The sequence below is a fragment of the Phalacrocorax carbo genome, chromosome 2 (genome assembly GCF_963921805.1).
Source record: "Phalacrocorax carbo chromosome 2, bPhaCar2.1, whole genome shotgun sequence".
Lineage (NCBI taxonomy): Eukaryota > Metazoa > Chordata > Aves > Suliformes > Phalacrocoracidae > Phalacrocorax > Phalacrocorax carbo.
Window position 1 is genome coordinate 40,254,233 of NC_087514.1, and position 27,509 is coordinate 40,281,741.

General features: G+C 38.6%; 1 protein-coding gene across 1 annotated transcript in view; it reads right to left on the minus strand.

Annotated features, from left to right (window-relative positions):
- The window catches only part of NKAIN3 (sodium/potassium transporting ATPase interacting 3), a 376,936-nt gene that overhangs the window by 142,031 nt on the left and 207,396 nt on the right, over positions 1-27,509 (minus strand). The window lies entirely within an intron of this gene.

The following is a 27,509-nucleotide window of genomic DNA, read 5'->3' on the forward strand; positions in this document are numbered from 1 at the left end:
AGAAAAGATACACAAATACACTTGCTTCATTGTTTGAAAGGGCGCAAGGGATGAAATTCCCTCTTAGTCCTGGAGCTTAAATACAGATGCTTCTGCACTGTTATCTCAGTTCACAAAGGCTGCTGTTCGTCCTCATAGCAAATACACAGATAGATGATCTTCAAACCATTTTTACAGAAGTCTTTCCAGCTTGATTTGCAAGTTGTGTTAAACAAAAGGAAAAAAAAAAAAAAAAAGAAAACAGTGAAAGATAAATGTTTCCTGAAACAAGAGATCCCCAAAGCAGTAGCAATGTCTCACTTCAGAGACCCCTTATTTGGTTCCAGAGAATGAAGGTGCAAATGCCATAACAAATTGAGAAAAGAAAAGCATGACGATGGAATCCACATCCCCAAGTGAATTATGAGGGCGGGGGTGACTGAACACAGACACGGAGATATGCACAAGCTGCAGCTTTCATTTATGCAACCAGCTGCCTCACCAAGAGAGCACCCAACCTACATCAGATTAATTGATGCATTTTACAGCTATCAGTACCACTAAAAACTGAAGTGGTCAGACAATACGTAAGGAATAAAGTGGTATTGGTATAAGCACTGGACCTGCAGATGGCGTGAAATCTGTTTTAGAAGCATAACAAGGCAGAATCGCTTCTAGGCTACCTATTTTATTTCGAATGTCAGAAGAGGCAAAGCAGACAATGAGTCTTTTCTTGGATGATTGCTTTAAGAAGCAAATGGTCATTTGGGGATGCTTGCTTTGTTTCTTTTTTATTTTTAAGTCAAAATACAGCAGGAAGAATCCTCTTGATTTCCACAAGATGTTCATGGAACAGCAATAAAGCATCCATTTCTTGGACAAACAAGCCCTCACATTATTAAGGCATCCACTGTTTCTCATAACTGCAGCTTGGTGGTGAGGAGCTATGGGATCTGCTGTCCTGTGTTGGTCAGAAAGAGATGCAGTTGTAAGAGTAGCCTATTTACAGCAGGTAACCAGTTATTCTCATTCTTATTTGGTCTGCAGGGCCAAAGATATGTAAAGTAACATAGAGAAAAGCATCTGAACAACTACATATTACTACAAACTACTATATATTACACAAATGTTGCTTTATCTACCCTTATGGCCTATAAAACCAGTAATTCTTTCCCTTTAAGGTCATAATGGTAATGAACATATCATTCACTCATTACCTCATTTTTAGGGAGTTATCAAAAGAAATTCCTGAAAGAGTAACGTTACATTTTTTTCTAATGTCTTCAGCTATTGAGTTCCACATGGTTCAAATTATGTTCCATACACTGGGAACCTTTGAGGAGGCAACAATGGGTGAAGCATCATCATTTTCATAAAATGCCCAAATCTAGGTCTTCTTTAAATAATGTTGAACAATATTACTTTTCAGCTTTCAAAATAACCATCCATAAAAAGAGATGCTAATTGTAGGAGAGACTAATGTAACCAGGAAAGAGAAGGAGTACTTCAGAAAAATAAAAATTGAGCTCATTATTTTGGAGCAACCTGGCTCGGCTTGATTTTTTTGGGTAACAAGTAATGAAGCTGTCAGCCTACAGAGGGAAAATGTTCAGATGAAAACTCTTAAAGAAGCTAATAAGAGATGAAGATCATGCTCATTCAAGAGCCTAAACCAGTCACAGGTTTCACTACTTTGCAAAACCTCAGTTCTCTAGCTTTGATAATTTTGAATGCACAAAACCACAATGTACCAATTAATCTGCCAATAAAGATGTAGACAAAATTCTAATCGAGAGTTTGGAGACTGGGAAAGAAGCAATAAGAATTAAGGATTAATAAACCATGAATCATTGACACAGGTTTGGACTGAAAATCAGACATTTCCAGTGTGAAAAAAGCACATTTACTTTAAAAATCCTATTATCAGAAAGTAACTTTAGAGGTAATCTTTATGCATCTCAGAGGACGAAGGACAAAAGGTGTGCTACGTTATTACCTCTGAGATTTTGCTACTTTTGCTTTGATTTTCATCTGAGTTAAAAACTGGCCATTCCTTTAAGGTAATACTCAAACCAAGGCATTGACAAGCAATTCTAAAATTTAACGATTAAGAAGTGCAGCTTGCCAAAGGCCTCCTAATGTCTCTCACCAGAAGCATGCACACCTAAGTTAATGATCCTTTTATTTCATTACTACGAACCAGAAACTTCCCTTATTGCAGCTTCAATAGACCTGCTGGCATTGCTCACCTGGGAACACCTTCTGCACTGGAACAGCTCGGTAGGCACCTCTCCTGATAGACTCTGGCACTTACAGTGAAGGCTTCCACGCCTGGATGGATTCATCCGGACACCAGGGACAAGAAGAATGTTTGTATATCTTTAATTTCAGTGCTGCGTTACAGATCATTGAGCTATCTGTGGGGTAAAAGTGTATGATGGCTGATCTACATAATTTCCTTGATATCTGTCTCTGTCAGGGCTTCATGTGACAGAACTCTATTGCCAAGGCAAAATGAGACTTGCTTCCCATGCATCATAGCATACCCTCTTCTAGAGTACTTGAATCTCCTCTTGGTTTTCTCTTCCATAGGTCTGCTTATAGGTCTGTAACCATTTACCATGACTTTATCAAGAGTTGCAACATTTATTTCTTACAAATATACATGATGTATATATTAATATATTATATTTATTATATTAATATGCTAGGCTACCATTGCAGCAGCAGAATGTTTATTTAAGAACTGTACCTTGCTCAGAATGCAAGGGTTTAGCCTTTGTTGTTAGAGAGCACATTATGAAAATACCCTAGAGACTGGGACATCTGAAGGAAAATTAATAATAATATTTTTTTTTATTTTGTAAGCTCATTATTCTTCTGGCCTTGATTCATTACTTTTGGTTGTCTGCGTTTACAGAACTCAACCTCACCAATAATTCTGAGATAGTGCTGGACTCCATTCTTTTGAAAGTTATGCAAAAAAAAATCTCTCTAAATAAATTATTGGTCTTTAAAATTGGGTCCTTTGCAATACAAAATGACAGCAGCATTGTCAGACTCCACTTCAAGGATGCATGTACACTGGTTTCACATTGCTCAGCCACAGGGTGGAACTACTCAGGAATTATCTTACAAAATGATGCAGACAGAAGCTATTATCTACGAAAATGTACTGATTTGGGTAGCACACAGGTTTCTGCTAATAACTTTTTGGGTTTTCTGACCTTCTGTACCACAAGTTACTGTGTTGTACAAGCTCTCAAAATTTCTGCCTACTGGGCAGCACCACTACACGATGCTGAAAGACCCCTGGACTAAGCAATCCAAGCATTTCAAATGTTAGAGTGGCTTTAAAATCCAAGTTTTAATAGCTCATTTTCAACAACACTTGTCAGGTTTTGCACCAACCCTGAGGAGCATTCAACAGCCATCACAAAAACCTGTAGAAAATATATATAGCTAAGGTGGGATGTGGTGTCAGCTTTGACTTAGTTCATTGCTGGAATGCAGAGGGATTGTAGCGTTTTCATCTGATTATTGTCTCTTTTTGTGCTACTGTAATTTAAAAAAAAGATGCTTTAAAAACCCAGATGCAAGATTGAAGCATGGGTGTAGATAAGTCCACTTCTGTGGCATGCACCTCACCTGGCCATGGTATACATGCATGGGTGCATCCAAGGCACTTTTAATAGGTCAGGGAAACTGCATCCTGGGCTTTCCTAACTACAAAGGAAATTCAGACAGTCACATCTGAGACTGTCAAACAGTATTTGCTCTGATAAGTACCATCCTCTGTATTCCCTTCTGACTTCCTGCAGAATCTGTGCATCCCCGCAGCACCTTCCCACCTCCCACCTCCCTCCCCACAGCACCATGCCTAAAACTGCAGCTCTAGTGGCTGCATCCAGCCTTTAAGATTACACAGTGACAAAATGGGTGACAAGACTGACCTAGGTGGATGCCATCCCTCTCCCTGATTCCTCTGGCTGCCTGCAATGGCAGCGGCCAGCAAGGAAAAGCACCTGACCATGCTTAGCCACTGTGCACAAAGTCACACAGCCCCTCTGGTTTCACTCTTTCTGAGCCACTTGAACAAGGTCAGAGTACTGCTACCGAGGAGAAAAACATTTGGCATATAATAAACAGCGCTCTTAATCAAGAGGCAGACTTTCCCTGGCCCTTGCCCAGGTGTGCAGGGCTATAAACAAGCATACGAGGAGTTTTGCTCTTTTTTTTGCACCCTCTGGGCAAAGACAGGCTTTGGAGAAAGCAATGACTGCTTCTTCTATCAACCCCTGAAGTGGAAAATCCCCCAGAGGTACCCTGGAAATGAGAACCAGGATTTCAGCCACAGTCCAGACTCACGCTGGGGTGTTGGCCAGCTGAAAAGGAGCATGTATGCTGTTATCTCTTTTGGGCAGAACCACTCAGAATTAATGCGTACCAACACACACGGCCTTATGTACAGTTTAGTTTTGAAATGCTTTGAAGATGTGTAACTAATCACCAGAACAGTCAGGGCCTCATCTCTTCTCCATCCCCTTAAAAAAAACCAGTGGAATAGAATTGTGCTCTGAGACTAATTCAGTTTCATTAAACACCAGTGTAAATATCCATGCTTTCCCCATTGTAAATGCAATTCCAAATTAATTCAAACATCAATAATACCCAGATACACAGTGCTCCAAGCAAGTACAACTCATAGTATATCTGCTAATTTTGCTGTAACTTCCATACTAACCAGCTGAGCAGAGGTGAGCCTATGAGAAACTGTAAAATTAACACGGAAAAAACAAAAGATGCATACAGAAACCACTTTATCTGTCGGTCATTAATGTTACAACTTTGTTGTTTTTATGATTCTAACTGAAATTTTACAGGCTGACTGCCTACCTACCCAATAATTTGAACCCTTATAGCTTCTGCGAAAGGACCTCCTGGTTACCTGAGGAACCCTATAAGATCAGGACCTTACAGAAAACAATTATTTTTTTGATAGGGTTACTAAGCGTGGCTTCAATTTTGCGATGCAGGAGTGACCAAGGTTATGGTGTTTAGTTGGGTACTTTGGGGGGTGGTTTGTTTATTTGTCTGCAGCACCACAAATGTGCCTGTGGCTGGGAAGACCAGGTCTCCAGTTCAAATAATAATGAATTCTACCACGAGCATTCATTTTCGACTCTTTGACAAAGAAGTCTGTAATATGTGATTCTTTATCAGCCCAACCTGATAAATGCGTCCAAGAAAGAATGACAGAAAGTTCCCATTTTTAAGGGAACTACAGAAATAGGCCAGCTGCCAAAGAAATATTTAAATGCACAAACATGCACATACATGTCTACACAAACAAAGCATTTCAGAAAAATTCTTGTAGCACACCACAACATAATCCTCTGTCATCAACACCTACTATTATTTATTCACAGCTTTTCAAGATGGAGATGAAAGGATTACTCTTCCAGCATCCATCCTTAGGTGATTAAATTTACAGTAGCAAAATAGTGATAAAAATAAATCTTCGAGAAATGCTGCAGTTTTAATTCATGATGTTGTATCATACTGAGAAACCAGGTCTCTGCCTGAATGCTAAGTCTGATTACGCAGGAGTCAAACATCCATTTCTGTGTAAGTTATACCTTCATGACAGAATTCCTGTGGATGTTTTAATTGTTATTATTAACTGCTGGAGCTGTCTGATCTTTTTATCGTAACTTGGTAGCTACTGTATCAAGTAAAACTTTTAAAATTTGATTGTCAAGAGCTACTGCCCTGTTTACAAATTTTCCAGTGTGGTAATTTTCCAGATAAAGGAAGATGCTGTCAGTCAGTGTAAACTACATGGGACCTCATTACTGAGTACAGACATTCCAATTAATCTTAAATACATGCGGTGCCAAGAGAGTAATTAGCAACAATAAATTGCTGTGATTTTTTAAAATAACAATCGCTCCTACAAATCTCTTTAATGCTTCATAAGCCCCAAAATATCAGAGTGTATTATTTACTAGGGCTATTTTTAAAGACACTAGTTCTTTCTGATTTTCACCAGTGAGCAACCTAATTTGCAAAGTTAGTCATTTTGGCAAATTCCTCCATGGAAGTCCAAAATATATGAATTTTGCAAAATCAAGCATAAAAAGCTATTAAGTGCAAGAATTAAAACTGCTTATGCAGGCTTTGCGTGGCCCCTTTGTGCATTTGATACAATCTTTAGTTCCATGAACACATGCTTTTTTTTTCCCTTAAGAAAGGGAAAAGTTTCTTGTAATAAATATTTGCTTAATTATTCAATCTTTCCTTTCATAACTGTAATTTAGTGCATAATCCTAAATCTTTACAGCGAACAATCTACTTACTTGTACTGGATGTTGCTTGGGGTGGCACACTTTAAATTTGCCTCCACAACTTCTTTGGGATATGAAGAGGTATTACCGTCCCCATTTTACAGAAACAAGAACAGCTCCAAAAGATTAAGACCAATACGGTTTGGGATATCTGGCACATTTCCTACTTTTGAAAACATCAGCAAAAAAATATGCTTTTTTTTGTGCAGAACTGATCTTGAGCTAACCTCTTCTGCAAGCGCTCAGTGTTTCACTCTGCTTCTAATTAGCATATCAGAAAATGAGGAACACACGACTAATGACTATTACAATGTTTGCATTAGGAATTGTCTAGTGCTATGCCAGCAAGTAAGAGAAGTTAAAAGAGACTATTCATCTACCTGGTTGTCAGTAATGAATTATCCAGCAACAGGAAAGGGGTCACAAGTGAGGTGGGAAGATGGGGTTGCCACAGAGACAGATGTTTTCCAGCAGGAGCCTGTCCATTATGGACTGACAGAGATGTGAAAGAGCAGCCACACCTCCTGTAAGGAGTAAATGAAGGATAGGTATAGTGCTGTGTTCCCCCACCCCCAGAACCATTCCCAGGGCTGCAGTGTGGACCACAAAGCTTATAAAGCCAGGTGAAAACCACAGCAAAGGGGTAATTCTTTGACTGACGGCACAAGCACAGGCGTACAAACTTCTCCCATGCTGGCCAGAGGTGCAGGTAGGTCACCTCACCACCTCAGTCAGCAGAGGGTCCCTTGATGGCCACAGATGAACTGAATAATAAGATGTGGTTGGATGGGTGGATGTCTTTACCGAGGCTTTTTTTTTTTTTAAAAAAAATGTCAAATGGTAGTTGCTAGGATTGAAGGTTATGACCAGATTCTCCATGCTATTTTGAGGGGAAGACACAAGCAGCCTGCCACGGTCTGACTCAAAAGCAGCTCTTGGCGTCCAGCTGTGAAGATGACCTTACTAAATTGGCATGCTGGGTTGTCAGAAGAAGGTCTGATACCACACCTATACCAATCTTTTTTTTTAGTAGAACCACTGCAGTAGTTGGGCCCAAGAAGACCTTCTGGATAATAGCTGGTGGCTTCAGGCTGTAGACGCTATTGCACATCATCCTGTATCATTTCCGCCTGTTCAGTCACAGCTGACACTGTAGCAGCTGGGCTCTTACAATTTTGTGAGAACTGGCCTAATGAGAGACTGAAGAGCACATTTCACTCAATTGCTGAGAGACAAACCAACCCACAAACCAAGAAATTGATTTGAAGCTTTAATCAAAAGAAATGAGAAAAGGCTTCACATAGAAGTGTCTATGCCACTGGGAGATGATTCTCCTATAATTTCAGAGTGCTGTAAGAGAAATCCTGCAGGGCTCAGCTAGCTTTTTTTTTCATTTTCTTTCTCCTGGGAGCATTTGAAGCCTAGCAAGATAAAGCTTAAAATCACAGATGGACCCCTTCCTCCATGATACAGAAAAATTTGCACAACAGAATCTCCAGGAAGTCCAGCTGGTCCCAAGTGTATTTACAGAAGGCAGCCTCGTAAATGCAGTAATTAATACTGTTTCCTTACTCCAAATTACTGAAGAGGCAAGGACAACATGAAGACCCATATGATATCAAATTAGTTATAGGATCATAGAATACTTCAGGTTGGAAGGGACCTTAGGGGTCTTCTAGTAAACGTCCTGCTCCTAGCAGGGTCAGCTATGAGACAGGACCCAGTTGCTCAGGACTTTATAACATTGGGTCTTGAAAAAGTCTGTCAAAACTTTAAAAGATTCTCATAGTCTTCTACCTAAACAACTTCAAAGTGGGACCCAGTATAGATCATTTGACAGGAAATCTTAACCTCCAACATAGGAGTGAATATTATGGTTGACAGTTGTCTTCCATGTCTAAGATCTGAAAGGGAGGGATGGGAAGGAGAACAGGAAGAACAATATTCAGAGCACTTTCAGCTGTGCCAGTTTCTCTTCTTAAACCCTTGCTTCCCCACAATAAAGGCAAAAAGTCTTTACGCAGACTTAGGCTGCCATAGTGTTTGATGTGGTGACTTGCAGTAGAAAAGGTTCCAGAAACCAAGACAACATTTGCAGAAATCATTCTGGAGGAACTAAATTTTTAATGCTTATAATGGCTCCAATTTCTAAAACACAAAGCTAAATTCCATCCCCAGGAAGTCAGATTTCTTTAAGAAGAGCTGATGAGTAAGCTTAGCCTTATAGAATAGAGGCTGTACTCACAGCCATTAATACATCTTTGCAGCTATGAGATTAAGTGGAAAATGCCTAATCACGATAACAAAAATTCATCAGTAACGCACTAATGCCTAAGAGCACATTTACTTCTGTGCTGGTTTGCAGTTAAGTAGCTCGATGAGAAACCGACGCTGAGGAAAACTGAGCCGAGACTTTGTGCTACTTAATAACTCAATCACAAGATGAAAGCGTTAAACACACAGAAATATGTCTTGAGAGAGCTAATGCGCCTATTAGCAGAAGCTGAAGGACTTCTTGGAATACATGCCTTTTCTGAGAATTTGCTCCAAAATAAGCTAGCCTATTGCACATTATCTACTTTTGTTTAACTCTTGGTGTGATATCAGCACGTATTAAGTGAACTGAATTAATTCACATATTTTATGTGCTCAGGATTTCCACAGTAGGTGTTAAGATACAGTAGCTAGTATAAATTAAAATCTTAGTGTTCTTCACAAATATTCCAGGGTAGGTAAGCCCATAAGACAAACCTAGATTTAAAACCTATGTTGGAATAGCGCTTAATGATGCAACTTTTTAATGCTGTTCTTAATACTGTCAAAAATCCTCAGACACTCAGCTCCTTCTTTTGTTCTGGAAGCTAATAAGAAAATACTAGCAACTGGCACTAAAATATTAATCCTATGCCACTATAAAGTGTTTTCCAGGGTGGACTCAACCTTGCAGGTAATTGCCCAGGTCATTCCTCCTTACTTGTAGCAAAGAAAAAAGAAAGTATATTAGAAAAAGATTGAGGTTTTCCAGACTAAGTCAAAAATTAATCTATTCTCTCACCCTTAATTCCCCCTCCCTCTGATGGTATTTATTATTAATTTTGACTCATTTACAGCACAGGGTTTATTCCCTAGTTTGAAGGTTAGTTGAAACAGCCATGTGGTACATCTATTTCACTACCAAGTGTGGCAGGAGACTTGGACGTCTGACCAGTCCAGTCTCATGATAAACTGGTTTTGTGCTCCAAGCACAAGAGTCCATGAAATGGCTCATCACAGTGACTGTAAGAATTATGGCTGCTGCTGCTCTCCCTCTGAACTGCCTATTGTCCCCATCCATCCCTTCCATACACCTTAGCCATATTTCCTTGTAATTAATTTATTGAATGCTCTTCAGACTTGGTACGGCATGATCAAAGTCAGGCCCACTATTCAAGAAGGTGGGCAGTACCCAATGCTATTAAAGGTACATTAGCATCCCAGTTTTGAGACAAAAAAACATGACATAGCCCTCATGAGGAAAGAGGGCAGACCTTTTATAACCGTGAACAGCCGGCATTCAGCCGGAGGGTCTCAGAGTACCAGGGGAGCTGGGGAAGGCCAAGGTGTGCTCAGCCACACTGCTGTGTGAACCACTCTCATGGGGTCAGAAACACTCCATATGTGCTTTCTTGTGTAGAGACTGTACACCAGCCATACCCACTCTATTGAGCTCAACCGTAGAGTGATGGGAGCTTGAGAGGGGGTTATTATTTCACGATTAATGAGGAAATGTTAACTGGCTTCCCTCCTTCCATGCTTCTGGTAGATGAACACCTGGCATTAGCTTCCCCTTGCCAACATGCTTGTTTACAAGTGAACACCCTACCACACATACTCCTCGCTCTACTTCAAATTGAGGTAGAATAAACATTTCCTCCAAGCTGGTTAGATGTCTAATTGAATGCTATTGACATCTCCATCCAGCACTAGGTTTGCTATAGATTTTACCTTATAAGTATAGGCATTCTTCAGTTCTTCCTACCTAGAACCTAGGGAAAATACAGCTTCTGACTCCTAGCTATATAAGACAAATGACCACACAGTTAGAACAGTGTTATTGCAGCATCCCCCTTTTAAAAACGTAACATAATGATCTGAATATTTGATACAATTCATATTAACTGGAAGGGAAAGAGACTTTTCCCAGGAGCTGTCAAAGTATAAAGATTATTTTGCCTTCATAAGGAGGCAGAAAAAGGACTAGTCATAGCTGTTCATTTGAACAGCAAAACCATGCTTCACCAACTTCAACAGTTTTCTTTCTGTCTTCTCATACAGTGTCTACTTTCTGTGCTTTTAATTCATTACCCATAGTATCCATCCAGAAGTGATGTGGAAAATCTTTCTGCCTTCCCTTTTGGCTTGCTCCCCTCTTACAAATGAGGTACTAAATGCAATTAGAATCCTTATCTATTTATTTAATGCTGAAAAAATATATGAGTGAGCAAAGAAGGAAGTGGTTGTTGAACCAAGCTTGAGAAAGGAGCCTGGAAGGCATTTGAGTGATGGCACTTAATCTATAACACAAATGAGAGATGTGATCTGCAATCTTCTCCTTTCTCTCCCATTCACGAGAGTTGAAAGATAATGCCCTCATCCTCAGCTCCCTCAGAGACAGATCTCACTGACAGAGTAATACAGAAGCGCATCTTCCTCTGACATATAGCGCAGGTATGCCACAGCATAATCCACTGTTGCCAGCCCACTAAATGGCTGCTAAATGTCTAGGGTGCTTGACATCCAATATATCCTTTTCAAAGCACACTAAAGCAAGCAGTCCACTGCAGCAGCAACTCTTTTCTTCAGAAATCTGGGCATGTATCTGCCCCTTGGAGGAGGCCGGCTCCACTTGGAGGTTTTTATATGGCGTTTGTGTGGTGTAAAAGCATGGAATATTTCATATGAATGGGTAAAAATTCTCAGAAGCAAGAAAGCAAAAACGCTTTGTATTTATATGTAGTCTTTTTTAAATAGTGGTTTCAGCTTCTTCATCAATATTAACTGATGCTAAAATATAGCCCAGCAAATAAACAGAACATCTACATCTACAGGAGGATAATTTCAGCCATCTCTTGGGTGGGAACACAGAATTTCTTTTTAATACCAATAAGAAGTACTTCATCATGTCAAAACACTACAGGGACTGCAGATACAGGAATCAGTGCGCTCAACTTCAACACCAGCTACCTGTGCCAGAGCACCTTCAACGATTAGAAATGGGCAAAACTAGATTCTTAAATGATGGCAACTTTAGCAGTGCTGCACCTCTTGGCACCATGCCAAACACTGGCTGGTTTGGGCCAGATTTCCAGAAAAAAAGAGCAATTTAACTGTTTTCCCAGACAATCTGCTTTCTATTTACATATGTCTATCATGCAGACCACAACAAGAGACTGATCTGATTATGGCTGCAAGCAATATCTAATGTAGAAACAAGGAAATACAAATACCTTCCAATACTAAACAGTGCTCATGTGTCCCAGTTCTGTAGACAGCACCTCCCTACCAGAAGAATCACGTACAAATTTAAGGCTATGCTTGTGTCCAAATGTACTGGGAAACTCTTCAGAGAAATTTTAGGGTAGATTTAAAGATACCAGTTGTTTTCCATTAATAACAGCTGATTAATAGCAACATACATTAAAAATCTATATAAATAACTAAAACATGGAAACTCTGATAAGTTTTATTAACAATTCCTAAAAACGAAGAGTCAGCTATCTAAAGGAGCCCTTCACTGGCAATTTTCACCTAGAGAAAATGAATTTTAAAAACTCTTGGAAAAAAATATCTTTTTTAATTTTGAGAAGTAAAATTAATCTTAGAATTTGAATAGGCTTATCTTCAAATGGGAATGGCTGGAGAAAATAACTTTTGGAATGAAAACTGATATAATAGGTTAAAAATTAGATTGTAAGCACTTTGGATAAAGAAGGGAACTCTGCTTTTATTAGGCCTTATACAAGAGGGAGAGTGAGTCTGGGCTCCATAGCAGACATTCGGAAGTGCTACATTAATACAAATGAATAACAAAATCTTACTTTTCTGGGGAAGTTAGTGATTAAAGCTACAGACCAAGGTGCAGTCACAGGGTACAACAGAGATGAAAATGCTCTTCACTGTTAGAAAACCCTAAGGTTTTAAGTACCTTTTTAAAAAAAAGGACCATTATTGGTATTTGGGTTTACTTTAAAGCATTTTCTTAGATTTCTTTTACATAAATTAAATTGTTTGCTTTTATCTTCCCAAAGTGAAAAAAGAAACAGTAGTTCTTGATCACACAAAAGCAAGTGCAAGGTCCTGCACCTGGGGAGGAACAACCCCACGAACCAGTACAGGTTGGGAACTGAACTGCTGGACAGCAGCTCTGTTGAGAAGGACCTGGGAGGGCTGGTAGGCAAGCTGACCATGAGCCAGCACTGTGCCCGTGTAGCCAAGAAGGCCCAACAGTACCTGGGCTGCATTAAAAGGAGTGTGGCCAGCAGGTCGAGGGAGGTTATCCTCCCCCTCTACTCTGCCCTAGTGAGTCCACATTTGGAGTACTGTGTCCAGTTCTGGACACCCTAGTTTAAGAAGGACAGGGAACTGCTTGAGGAAGTCCAGCAGAGAGCTACAAAGATGATCGGGGGACTGGAGAACCTCTCTTATGAGGAAAGGCTGAGAGTCTTGGGTTTGTTTATCCTGGAGAAGACTGAGGGGGGATCTTATCAATGCTTATAAATATCTGGAGGGTGGGTGTCAAGAAGATGGGGCCAGACTCTTTTCAGTAGTGCCCAACGACAGGCCAAGGTGCAATGGGCACAAGTTGGAACACAGGAAGTTCCACCTGAATATGAGGAGAAACTTCTTTGCTGTGAGGGTGACAGAGCAGTGGCACAGGCTGCCCAGGGAGGCTGTGGAGTCTCCTTCCCTGGAGACATTCAAACCCTGCCTGGATGCGCTCCTGTGCCCCCTGCTCTGGGTGTCCCTGCTCAAGCAGGGGGGTTGGACAAGATGATCTTCAGAGGTCCCTTCCAACCCCTACCATTCTGTGATTCTGTGATCAAATAAATATTTCACTTCAACACAGAATATTTGAGTTCAGGCTGATCTTTACCAAACCCAAAATGTCAGAAACAAAGGCGACTAGAGATAAGAATCTTTTCCCATTTAGATGAAATATTTTTCTAGGGCATTCAGCCAGGCTATGTAAAATCCAGGTTTACCTTTTTTTTTTTCTTTTTGGATCAAAAGGAGGGATTTAAATCATAATAATCTGTCTTTTAAGAAAATTCCTTTGACAACAAGCTACATACTCTTCTTGGGGGATGTTTTCCTTTTGAAATCATTCCCCTGCACACAAGATGTTTCAGTTTGCATCAAGGGAAAAAGAGTCCTTGTGGGAGCTGTGGGTCCACTCTGGGAGAGAAAAATATTAGAAATTAATCAAACAGATCCTGTCCAGACCAGACCTAAACCATAAAAAGACAGTTCAGAAGTGTCTGCTCAGCAGTAAAATAGAAGAGTCCCTGTGCCATCAATTCCCTAACTACTTTGCCCAGAACCACCTCTCTCTCACACTGAACCCTACGCTTTTTTTGCTCAGAGCCCTTTCACTACCAGCTGTGACTAATAAAGTCTACTAATTTTCAAATATCTCTTCTTACGTTCTGCCCTGTTGCAGATGGCTCTTGTGGCTTAGGCAGTGCCATCATTTGTGCACTAGTAGTTTAGACTGTGAACCCCTCTCCCCCACATCACAGCTACATTCTCTGACCACGGGCAACTGGGAAAAAAAAAAGGAGATAATAGCACCACCAGTTTATGATCATGCTGAGTTTCTGAATCTAGAAAGGGGAAAAAAGAAAAAAAATAACAACCAGCCAAAACAACAAAAAGCCAAACTACGGAAACTTTGGGGGAGTTTGGGTCACTTTTGCTACTTGATGCTTTTCAGCAGATGAATAATTAGTTGGAAAAAAAAAACATGAAGACTTTGAATCTGCTACAGTATGTGTCTCTTCTATGTCTGTCCAGATCACAAAATATTCTTTTTTAGATGCTAAACAAAGCTTATCCAGCTGGTGTAAGAGTGTACAATGCACACCTCACACCTACTTACTGAACCTCAGATCTCATCTGATGGGAGCAACGCACAAGAACTGCTTCTGCTTCATGTAAAGCAGCACTACATAGCACAAAAAATGCTTCTAAAATCTTTATCATGGCTTATTCTTGCACCAGACCCCTCACCCCACTTAACAAATAGTTTTAACATGCTATATAATGCTATATCAGTGTAATGAAAGGATGTGTGTCTATATGGATGCCATGTTGTGCATACATTTTTAACATTTTTTTTTCCTAATGTTGTCATTGGGAATGGTGTCAGTTACTGCATTTGAAAAAGGACATTTTAAAATGCAGCTCATGAGTTGTCAGCCAGTGTGAAAACGACTTCCTAATGACTGGTCTCTGTTCCAGCAAAATAATGATTCTCTGTACTCACTCCTACCTCTGTAAGCTGTCCCATATGGATAGGGATGCTGTCAACGGAACTGAAATAAATAGATTGTTTACTACTTCAACTTTATCTAGCAGTTTGGATAAAAAAAAGACATTGAAGGTCAGAAACCTTAAAACTGGGATCAAACTACAGAATTGTTCAAACTGCTCTGCAAAAATTATTTTTCTAGGGGTGCTCTGTTCATTCTTGGAGAGTGAAAAATACCTGTCATTTAGAGACATCGTAGGCTTAATATGTAGAAATAGAGTGACACCCCCAGCCATCAGCTTTGCGCCAGTAATTTAAAGTGGAAAGAAGGGATTCCAAAATATCATGTCATGATTAACGGCAACTGTAGTTTGTTTCTTCCTCCCATTCCTTTCAGCTCACTACAGATCACAGCATCACAGTGGTTCAGCAAGAATGGAGAACATGATTCAAGATGGGAAATGTGGTCAGCTCAGATCTCTAGATCAGAAAAGAGAATTAGAGACACGAGGTTGGACTATTACTCCCATGAAATGCTGCAGCAGAACTTCTGGGTCAAAACTTTCCAGATTTCAAGTAAAGGTGCTCTTTCACTGGGAAATTTAGTTTTCTATTTACTTGTCTTGAAAATTTTAAGTAATCTCTAAAAAGTATTTTTAGTATCTGCAGAGCTTCTTCTCATGGGCATACAAAGCTGCACCTATCATACCAAATACCACATTTTTAATAATATTATATGAGTTGTCCTTACTGAAGCACTGAATTACTACAAATATTATCTCAATTCAATGTAAAACAGTCATTTTGTAGCATAAGTGCTGAAAAAAAAGCCAACCTGATGATACAGTAGGAAAAACTGTTCCTCTATTCCACATTTACCTTCTCCTCAAACAGGTAAGAGATAGAGGTGTAACCTAGAATATGCTAGATGGAAGAGTAACATTTTGAGCTACATCTCGAAACAGTGGTCCCAATCATATTTGGCCACAGGCAACAGTACTGACACAGAATGAGCAGTAAGTACCATCATTCTTTGCTTCCTCTGAAAATCTAAGATTTATTTATATGTTTTTAATTTCCTATGCCCACAAGCAAAGCTGGAAAGTGTTGTAGGCAGCACATTGTCTGTGAACCTAGGATAGAGAATGGTATGTTTAATATTTCCTCAATACACGTCGAAAGATCACTTATGCCATGTCTTAACTTGCCACTTCCTCGTTTTTCATTTCTCATCCCAGAAATGACGAGCTATAACTTTCCATGTTTTTATTGTAAGAAGGCTAAGAATCATGGGAAAGAAGAAAAGGTATGTACTTGGTGCACTTCATGTAAAGATATGGCTTGTAATTAAAGGTTCTAGCTCAGTACTGAAAGTACTGAAGAAAGTCCATTTTTCTTGGGTTTTTACAGTTATCTCTGAATACAGAAAACGTGTTTTCCTTTACAACAATGTAACAGTCCTATAAAACAATATCATCACTGTGGCTCAGCTTTAATCCTATCAGATCTATCTACAGACCCTCGGTGCAGTTAAATTTAAGAACAAAATGACAGGCAACTGTTATAGGCACTTTTTCCCACGGTTGTGACCAATTGGTTATCTGAAAAAAAAGATTCAGCTGTTTTCTTTAAAATGCTCTGTTGGTTCTTCTCTGTAAGTAAAAATCTCAGTCTGAGAGAAGTAGTTCAAAATCACCCTTGCTCTTTTCCAGTGCTAGATGGGATGGTGTCACGGATTTATAAAGCAGCAGTCTTGGGTAAGAGTCTCTGCACGAGAAAGGCAGTTACATTGCTGAAATGTAGAGAAAGAGGAAAATAAGAAACAAGACAGGTAAGAGGTTTTCTTAAGATCATAAGAAGTACTTAGTGTCAAGAGAAGTCCATCAGGTTATCCAGCAAATCCAGAATCTGCAACTGTAAATGATTATGTTGTACGTGGATCATAAAATCTATGTATTTTGTGATATGGCAAAATAAATCATATATGGATCATATAACCATATGATATGTCATAAATCTATTAGTTTATTAAAGAGATTATATGACAGGAGTGTTGTTTATTCAAAAGACTGGATGTGGTGACTGAGTAAGTGTCTTTTATGTCTACTTTTCTTAATCCAGCCACCTTTCACCTGTTCGCTCAGAAAACTGAACTATCTTTAACAGGATGCACCACTGGACACTATTTGTTCCTGGAATATTTTTTTTCTGCTTTGAAGTATTTGCTTTACTTGGCTGGCCTAGGCAATACTAACTGGGTGTGTCTCTCATTGCGTGGGCCACGACTAATTGATTTGCCAGATTTACCCAACAGGCTTGTTAAACTATAGTGTCTTTGAAAACGGGGAAAAGTCTTCAGAAAAACCTGAGGGAAAAAAAAAAAAGAAACAAAGACAGAAATTGTGAAGTCTGTCAAGTTTTATTAAAAATGGCCAGAGCAATGCCACTGAGATGAAATTTTCAATTAGCGAAGTTACTTTGGCAGCCAAGTATGAGATGCTATTAAAGTTTTCTGATTTCTACTGTTTCATTTAAATGTACAGAAAAAGTAATGTAAAACGTAAAACAAAGAGGTAGAAATCATTACAGTTAAAACTAGTCTGCTATAGCAGTTTTAAATCAATTTAAATCTCAGGTTTGAGCGAGCTGATATAATCAATCTTTCTTCCTAATCACAATGTTTATGGAAAATGTGAGCAAACACATGGGATTACGAACAACTATTCTTTAGTTGTTCAAGGAAAGAATAAGTAGCTTATTTCTTCACTTGAGTTGATATATGTAATATTTATTTTTTGAGTATACGTAAGGTCACAGGCTATGAAAGATTATTCACAGATTTCACAAAAGCATTTTATAATAGATTCCTTTATTCTGACTAGTTTATTTAGAAGACTTTCATGTTCCAACAACATCATCTACCCCTTCTAGTTACCTTAAAATAACATAGTACCCTGAATGTTTCCTAAAGGAAGATCACAATAGCACACAAAGGGATATGTAAGCGTTCATTTTAAAGGTGCTTTTTTTTTTGTCAGTGTATGTGAACAATTATGCCTACTGCACCTGCTGACATCCATCTCCTAGGGGAGATCCAAAATATGCAGTATTTCATGATGTGAAAACATTTTCTGACCTTAACATTACAGAGGGATCACACACCCTTCTAATAAATCCACTCCTGTTTTCTGACTTAAACTTCTCATCTATTTGATGTAAATATAATTCACTCTGATAAAGACTTGCTCAGATAAAGCAATACTCATTTTAGTGACCTAAATGATGTAAATATGAGGAGGTAATGAAAGGTTATGTGACTGAACCTGTGAATCACAAGGGCTGCATACAGGACACAGAATGAGGTCTCAACATGGGTGGGATTTCATCACTGATTTCTAGTGATAATTTCTCTGGAATTCAACCTAGAACAACACTGAGCAAAATAATATTATTTTATTTTTTAACAATCTATTAGAAAGTGGAAAAAAAGGTTGTCTTAGAACAGAACATCTTCCTCACAAAACACTAACTAAGATGTCTAAATTTTTGTTTCATTGATGTTCTCTTCTGTTCTTCTGGAAAAAACTGCACAATCATCAGAGAAAACTGACTGTGCCAAGGGAATTTGCATCAAAATATTCTCATACAATATCTTACGTCACGCAAAATATTGCCAGATGTTTGAAATAAAGACAAAAACCACCCAGTTTTTCTCATATAAGATATTAATTTTAAAAAGCAGCAGGCTAAAGACATCCAGAAAAAAATAAAGATTTTAAAATCAATATTTTTCTCTGAAATCTAACACTAAAATGATTACCAAGCAGAAAATGTGTTTATTCCTCACACCAGTATAACTATTTCAATTATAGGGTACTTTACAAAAAGAAAGCAAGCATAAATTTTAACAAGACTGCTGTTAACTGCACTGGAAAACAACTAAGATATCAAAACCTTACTGCTAAAGACTAGCCTAATTAACAGGCCAATTTCATTACCACAAGTTTTCAAATCTGTGATATTAATTAAGAAACAAAAGGAGACAAATGGCCTCCAAAGAGACCTGTCCGCCTTCTGGCCTACAAATGAGCACTTGTAATCTGTGTAATCGATACCAAGAAACCTGCTGGAATTAAAGCCCAACCTCACAGCCTCTGCGCCAGCTCCTGCATTTACCTGACCTTTCAGGTAAATGTATCTTGTGGTTCTCAAATAACTAACTGGCACCTTCCATTACTTTAACCATTGACCTAAAAAAAGTATGTAAATGTCAGCCTTTTTAAGACCACGGTTTGATATATTCATCTTTTCTGTAGGGAAAGCTTGACAGCTGGGAAATGGACAAGATTTGTGATTTCTGATGGGAATGGGGAAAATTAAAATTATATTTTTCACCCTCTTTCAGCTGTAGGAATAGTAGAGCTGCTGCTCAGTATGTGCCAGAAAAGACTTTACATGTTTTATACACGACTTCCCAATATAAAAGACACATAGAGCTGGCTTGAATGGCAATTAATAGAAAAGCCATAATTCAAATGGAGATGTGTAGATCAGGAAGGTGAAAGTTCTTTAAGCTTTTATTACAGAAAATAACAACTAATTAGACACCAGCACCCAGAATATTGAAAATGCAAGTATTTCCCTCCATCAAGATGAGGGATTTGCGATACTTTCAGACAATCAAGCATGTAAAACCAAGAAACAGCCATTTTCTTTATCCCTCTTTGAATGGCACAAAACGAACAGCTTTCCAAACCAGGCATCTCTATAGGGCCTGCTTGTATACTCAACTGCCCATGGAGACGGAGGTCAACCACATGGAGCTTACCGTGAGAAGTTTAAAGAAAGAGCAGCATAAACCAAGAAAATAAGGTTCTTCCAATAACCTAGAAGGCAGTCCAGATGAGCAAACTGGTTTCAATAAGACAGGAAAAACTCAAGCCTTCTTCTAAAATTAAATGAACTTTCCTGAACTTTGAATTACCAGAAACAAGAACAAAAATTTCCACAAGAGCAACAGAAACATTTGCTTTAATAAGACTTGTAAAAAATCTTCTAGAACCAATAGACATTTTAAAATTAAGATTATGGGCAAACTAGCAGCTTCTTACTCTCAGTCATTCCCACAAAGGCTTGTTTTGATACCATAAACAAAGTTCACATTTCAAATAAACTTTCCCTCTATGTTTCACAGATGTATATGTGCCTGTGAAGTGAGGGCACATCTTCCCACAGATGAATGTGGATCTGATTATGGAACAAACTGTCAGGGATCTGTTTTTTTATTTGTTTGAGGGTTTTGGGGTTTGTTGTTTCTCCCCCCCCCCCCCCCCCCCCCTTCTTTCATCTTTTGGTTTTCTTTTTACTAAAAGTAAGCATTAAAAGTTTTTATATCAAAATAAACACTTTTCCAAAGACTGATTTATCATTACTGTACAAGCTTGAGGTCATTGTCTCTTAACCCTTCACAAGCCTGTCCCAGCTGAAACATATTTTAATCAAGCATTCTGCTTAGGTGTCATATATCTTTCTCTCCTCTCTGTAATGTAATATTAGGCTGCATATTTTTGTAGAAAATGTCAATTTATTTGTTTAAATTTGCTATTGAATTAGATTCACATAGAAGTGCTATATAGAATCATAGAATCATTTACTTTGGAAAAGACCTTTAAGATCATCAGATCCAACCATAAACCTAACACTGCTAAGTCCACCACTAAACCATGTTCCTAAGTGTCACATCTACACGTCTTTTAAATGCCTCCAGGGGTGGTGACTCAACTCCTTCCCTGGGCAGCCTGGTCCAATGCTTGACAACCTTTTCAGTGAAAAAAATTTTCCTAATATCCAATCTAAACCTCCCCCCCGGCACAACTTGAGGCCATTTCCTCTTGTCCTATCGCTTGTTACTTGGGAGAAGAGACCAACGCCCATGTCAGTACAACCTCCTTTCAGGTAGTTGTAGAGAGCCTCCTCTTCTCCAGGCTGAACAACCCCAGTTCCCTCAGCCACTCCTATTAAGACCTGCTCTCCAGACCCTTCACCAGTTTTGCTGCTCTTCTTTGGACACACTCTAGCACCTCAGTGTCTTTCTTGTAGTGAGGAGATCAGACACTTCCAGGAAAAGAAAAAAAAAATTAATCTAGTGAATTTATAGTGTCCTCCCCCTCTGCGGACGCAAGCTTCTATATTGTGTCCAAAGGCTGCCAATGGGATACAGTGAGCAATAAAATTTTTGTTCAAGGGAATACCACACTAAATGGAAACAACAACGTACTTTGTCCACCCTCATGTGGAGTCTATGAGCACCACCACCTCCTGCTATTCACTAACAAACTAACAACTGCAATATTCTATCCCACTTTCATAGCAGAACCCGAGTTCACACAATATGCTCACAGGCAACACATGACAAAATTACCTAACCAGTTCATTACAATGTATTCTGTAAATTCACTGCAAACCACCTTGACTGTTTTCTTAAAGATCTTGTAATTCCAAAGTACTGAGATTAAGAATATGCTTTAATCTTTTTCAGCAATTTTGTTACTTTCTTTGTTCATCAAAAAGCATTTTCCCTAGCAAATTGACCCCAGATGACCCATGCCTCTCAAAAATTTTTGATAGGTAGATGTCAAAGCAGCTTACGTTTTCCAATATAAAAATTGGTGATAAAATGACAGGGCTGAGAGCACTCGCAGATTTTAAGGGAAGATGTTGCCTGACATACTCAAACAGAAATCCACAGATAGCAGAGAGCGGTTTTTTTGCAAACCTGGGTTTTCCATAAAGTCATTTGTTCCATTACTGCTCTTTTGGAAGCAGAGAAAATAATATCCTCCTTGCATTTACTAAAAAACAAAAATAAAGACAAGCCAAAGAGTCAGAAACTGACTTTAACAACAAGGTATAAATTGTGTGCTCCGAAACATTTTTAAACCATGACTTGGACATTCCATCGGTAGAGAAAACCATGAGATGTTACTCGGTTTCTTAATTACATCCAATAATCCAGGGATCTTCAGACAAGTCACTAATTATTAAACTTTCACTCTTATCATTCATTATTGTTTTGATTACATTGTTTTGATGTTTTATCATTTTAAATGATAATGAAACTAATAGAAACAAAGTTTCTTTGCAGGATTACTTTTTATTACAGAACATTTTTGAGCTGGGAATCCCAAGTTATTTTTAAAATGTACTAAATTCATGCCAAAATTAGACAGCACCTTCCTCAGATCAAAATCAGATGCCGTGCCCGTAGAAATTGAGTAACATAAAAGAATCATCAACCATATTGGTAGGACATGTTTAGCCACAATGCTACAAACCACATTTTTTAAACCAAGTCTTCTAAATAAACAGTTTTTAATCAGACTGGATTTTTTAAGGAAATAATTATACTTGAGATAGGGCAATACTGTATTGTAGCTCCTGTGGTAGATATTTAACCCACGGTAGCAATTCAAGATTGTTTCTTGCTTATTTTCTTTTGTGGTGCTATTTGGTACTAAGAAGTATCTATTTAAAGAGCTTTTGTTTGTTAGGTGTCAGGCAGCCAAGAACAACACAAGGCATTGCACAAGATCAGGGGGAGACCAACAGCAAAGAGCCCAGGGGTGGTTATTTGGAGGAACGAGCATTTGTAGAGCATCAGAGAGAGACAAAGTAAATGAGCTTGCACATGAGAACAAAATATTTAATACTAATTCTAAAGCATGTTTACAAAAATTAATTTGGCATCCTACTTTGTTTAGATTCAACACTGGAAATAGGGCTTGTTTGTAACAGTTCAAAAGAGCTACATATTTGCATTCAGTCTCTTCTCATACAGGAACGTTGTCATTTTCTTTTGGTTTGGCTTTTTTTGAAGAAGAGAATACGAGCGAAGGAACTGTGTTTCTTCCACATAATTCAAAGTAATGCCTCTGTTATCAGGTCAGATCTTATGACCTTGCGAATAACATGCAGCGCATATCTTTCATGCTTGAGGTCTGGCTGGTAAAATAATTACTATTGCAGACCCAATTTAAAGCTGCCTTTCGCACTTCTGAAAAATCAAAAGCTGACGAAAGATTTCACAGGCCACTTGGAACTAGCTTGTATAATATTGATCTGACTTATGAAATAACTCACGTAATACCAGACTAATGGCTAATATTAATCTGTATTCACTGACCACTTCACTTTTTAATTCCTGTGATGCAGTTCTAACATTTTCTGGTTTTGTTCATGGAAGTTAAAAGGGGAAAAAAACCCAGTAATTTATTAAAGAACTGTCATAGCTCTCATTTTTGAGAAAAACTCGGTGAGGGTTGGCATTCAGATGAACCAAAGATGAAAGGGGGTACTAATTTGGAGTAGGCTGATTTGAAACACAAGGAATAAAAAAAATATTCTACGACAGCTTTAGGCAGAGTTTACTCTTGCCTTGCTTATCCACAAAGCAGCATCTCTGAATTCCCTGGGAGACTGCATAACTCTTACTAGCACTCAGTGAGGTGAATTCATGTACTTACATGCGAGGCAGGAGATCTCACAACAGAAGCACTGTGCATTACCGTTAGCACTGGGGCCTCTACCATTTCGCATTGCCACAAGGTCTTGTGCAGGCAGACTTGACTAATATTCCACCAAGGGAAGGAGAACTACCTGGACAGTACACTCACCTCACAGAAACTAAAATGGGAGCTTTTAATAAACCGAGCTGGAAAAGGAACCTTTCTGAGCATATGCATGTATACATTTTGGGCACAGGGACTGAATAATAAATTAAAGACGTGTAAGTAAAATGTCACAGCAAGACATTTTGCTATAAGGTTTTGTCTTTTCAAGAAATAAAAGATTAGAAACTTTCTGCTAGTGCAAAAATGACTAAAATATCGGCTGGGGACAATTAGGTCCCCAGATGTTAACTGACATTTTTTCAACACCCTGTTTAGTCCAGTATGAGAAATAATGCAGGTCCCCATTGAAACCAGAATTTTATTTACTGAAAGATAATTCAGCTCATTCTAGTCTTATTTTCCTTCTATTTTTCACAGAATATTCTTAAGAACCTATTTGTAACTAAATATCCTGTCTGAAACCTTTCACTGGTTTGGCTGGAGTAATAAGGTGGCAGTGCCTGAGGGATCCCCTAGTTCCCAGAAGACCAGACTGTCACCTGCCTACAACAACTGTAGCTTGTCTGGTTTACAAAGAGGTCCATTTCTTTTTTCACTCTAATCTCTGTCAGGTTTACCACACATTTCCGTGGCCTCTTGTTACCAGCTGCCTGTAACACAAGTGCTCATCGGCTCTCAGGTACCCCTGGTTCATACAGCTGAACAGGACTGTCTCTGGATCTTCTCCTCCAATGCGTTCTTATATGTAATTCAGATCCCAGTGGTCTGCATCTTTTCCTTAGTATCATGTATAAAAAGAGTCAGTCTCAGACTCTTTTCCCAAGAGACTCTTCCGAAAACGTTGAATTTTCAAGTTACAGTGTACCTCCTCATGGTCACCTTTTAAAATGTTCTTCAGTGTTTATGATCACTTTCTACTTTAATGGTTTAATGGTTTCCTATCATCATACTGGTCAAACAATTTTCCAGGTGAGCAGCACTATGAGACGTTCTTCTTCATGCCCATCTTCTAAGGAAGAAAAGTCGGGTGTATTGACAGGGAAATGGTGAAGGAAAGAGTCTCCCATCAACCGTGTTAATTTCTGGTTTTACTCACTTGGACGTCATGCCCACAATATTCCACACAATGCAGTTTTAGGGTGACTGGCTTTCTCCCTCCTCAGGGAGTTACTGAAAGCAGAGTCGTCTTAAGTTTTTATGCAAAATCTTCTATGCAAAATCTAGGGATTTCATATCCCCGATGAGAAGAATTTGATTTCCTCGTAACAAATAAGGAAGTTTCAGATTGAAACTTTCAGTGAAAATTTTGGGAAAGATTTATCACACCCGTAGAACATACCTTAAAAGATGGACTTTTAGCAAAAGAAATTAAAGTCCCTTTTTCTATTTTGGCAGTTCCTGGATGATTCACTAACTCTGATGACTTATTTATACCAAGGACCTATCCAGTCCAAAGGCTTGCAAACCTGGACAAGTTTTGAATAAGTGGCTACCAGTAAGTACTTTGCAACTATTTAAAAGACAGAACCTGAGCAGGAGTTATTTAATGTCAAAAATAAGTTCTGGAGAACATCAGGGTATCTAATGTCTGAGTGCATGCTCATTTCTAAAGATCAGTAGAGAAAGACAAAGAAGGTGCCACTTACACTGAAATGGCTCCCATGATGTCAAAGAGAAGGTAGTTAACACAGTGATGAAATACATTCCTTTGGTCAAGTACTGCATGTCTACATGCTATAGAAATATAATGGGAACCGAGTTGGTAGGAAGACTTCCAGTTTAGTTGGTAATTAAAAAAAAAAAGTAGTAAATCAAGATTAATATTCACCTCTATGGACTAACATGATATTCTGGAACCAAACAGATCATCTTCAGAAATTAATTCTATAAATATCGGTTACAGGGAGCAGACAAAATGATGAAGCCAATGCGTACAACTATACTGCCAGCCATCTGCAGCACTTCCAGTCAGAACTTCTGACATACCTCAGAAGAAAGAAGGTATTGTGGAAATGTATTACTGTGTTTATGAGATGTAAAATGCCAGCACAGCACCATACACCACTGCAGCACATGAATGTCTAAAGGGATCATGTATAATTTCCATTGTAAGTGCTAATTTGCATGCATACATATTTCAGTTGCGGTAGGAGGTCTACGTGCTCTTTGCTATCTGAGCAGAAATATAGCTCATCCTCAGTGGTAAGGAGTCCTTCAGTAAACTTTATAACCTCATTTCAAACTCCGGCTGTCAGTTAACAGCTTTTCAGAATGACAGTTTAAATCAAGAAAATGTCACATGTGTACAGTAACAGGTCTAATCTTGTCTGTAAATTGCTGCCTGTGGTTTTCAGAAACACAGTAAATTGCTGGCGATTTACAATGAGTCTTACTGCAAGGATAACTTGACTTTTGCACATTTAACAAAACAGTCTTAAATTATTCATGCATATCATTCAATGTTTGGGCAATTTTGAGAGTCATTGATTTCAGGAACCTGTAGTCTGCCTTTTTACTAGATAAATATAAATCTTATACTTGACTTTTACTTCTCAAATGTAAGACTGAAAGTCTATCCTGGTACCAAAGATCTATAATACATTTTAGGACTCACTCATCAAGCATAAGTGGGCAATTTTTTTTCAAACACCTGCATACAAACAATGTTTTAGATTGTCTTTGTATAGTACTTCAGGTACCTCAGGGCTCTGGTATCTACAGCACAAGAGATCTCATTCTGGTGATCCAGAACACTACAGCACCCATGTCCTTTTTAAAAACACAGCGAAGTCAAGTTTGCCTTCCATGAGTCAAATATCTAAGCAATGGCTGTCTGCAAAGCAAGGGATAAGAAATACACAGAGGAAAGCTACACAGCTCAGGGTGAAAAGCAATGGCACGAGTTGGTGAACAGTGCTTTATGGAAAAAGGACATCACAGCAAAATCTCTTCTACCCTGCTAGATGAACGAGGTGGGACTGCAACATCCTTCCTTCACGGGTGGGAAGAGGTAAGGTCTATTTATGGAAAGGCATAGTAAAAGAAGCACTGACTACACAGATGATGACCTCTCCTCCCTCTGGAGAGGCAGCAAGACTCACAGAGAGACAGTTTCCTTCCCAGCATTGCCACTGAAGCAGTTTTCAAAGGGGAAGCTCCATTCTAGGCCACGAGTGGCCTATGTGAAACCTGTGACTGCAACCCTAAAAATGCATTGCCAGTGTCAATTCAGCTTTACATCACTGCCCTCCAGGGTTTCCTCCTCCTCCTCAGAGGAAACAAACCCCCACCTCTCTTTTAAAGTTACTTTGCACACAAGTGTCTTCCTTTTCTTTAAAGAAATAACTAAACCAACAAGGTCAAATTTTTATCTAATCTGAATGAACAGGGTTTCAATGCTTTTTCATGTAGCTGTATCAGGTCATACCATCTTAGGAGAAAGCCAGGAACTTGGAAATATTAAGAACACTTCACAAAATGAAATCCTATTTTTTTCCTCCTAAAAATGTATTTACCAACAGCCTATACATGAGCAGCACGTACTGAAATACTATATCTCGTTTTCACTACAATGTATAGTTATTATGTATTACCTTCTATTTATGATAATGTAACTCATAAGCTCTTGTATTTCTTTTCATCTACAGTAAAAGCTGAATTAAACAGCCACTCAACGGACCGACAAAATAATCTGTTAAGGCAAGTGGAATTACAAGTAAAAGGGAGCGATAATTCTGTTAGAAAGGCAGAACACAACCCTGCAAACTAGTAAATCATACTTATTTGATGCACCAACTTATTTTACTGTTGGCAAACTATTTAAATACAGGAACACATTTATTTTTCCATGCTATTTAAGGGACTCAAAATGAAAGTCCTAAATTAAAAGACAAACTATGTCAGAAAGATTATTTATTACATTATTGCCAGTCTTGGCAATGTGATGTAGCAGGACAAACTGTAATTAATTTTTCTTTGCTAGGTGGGTCACACATCATAAAAAGCAACATATTATGCAGTCTTTTTCACACAAACCTAATGCTT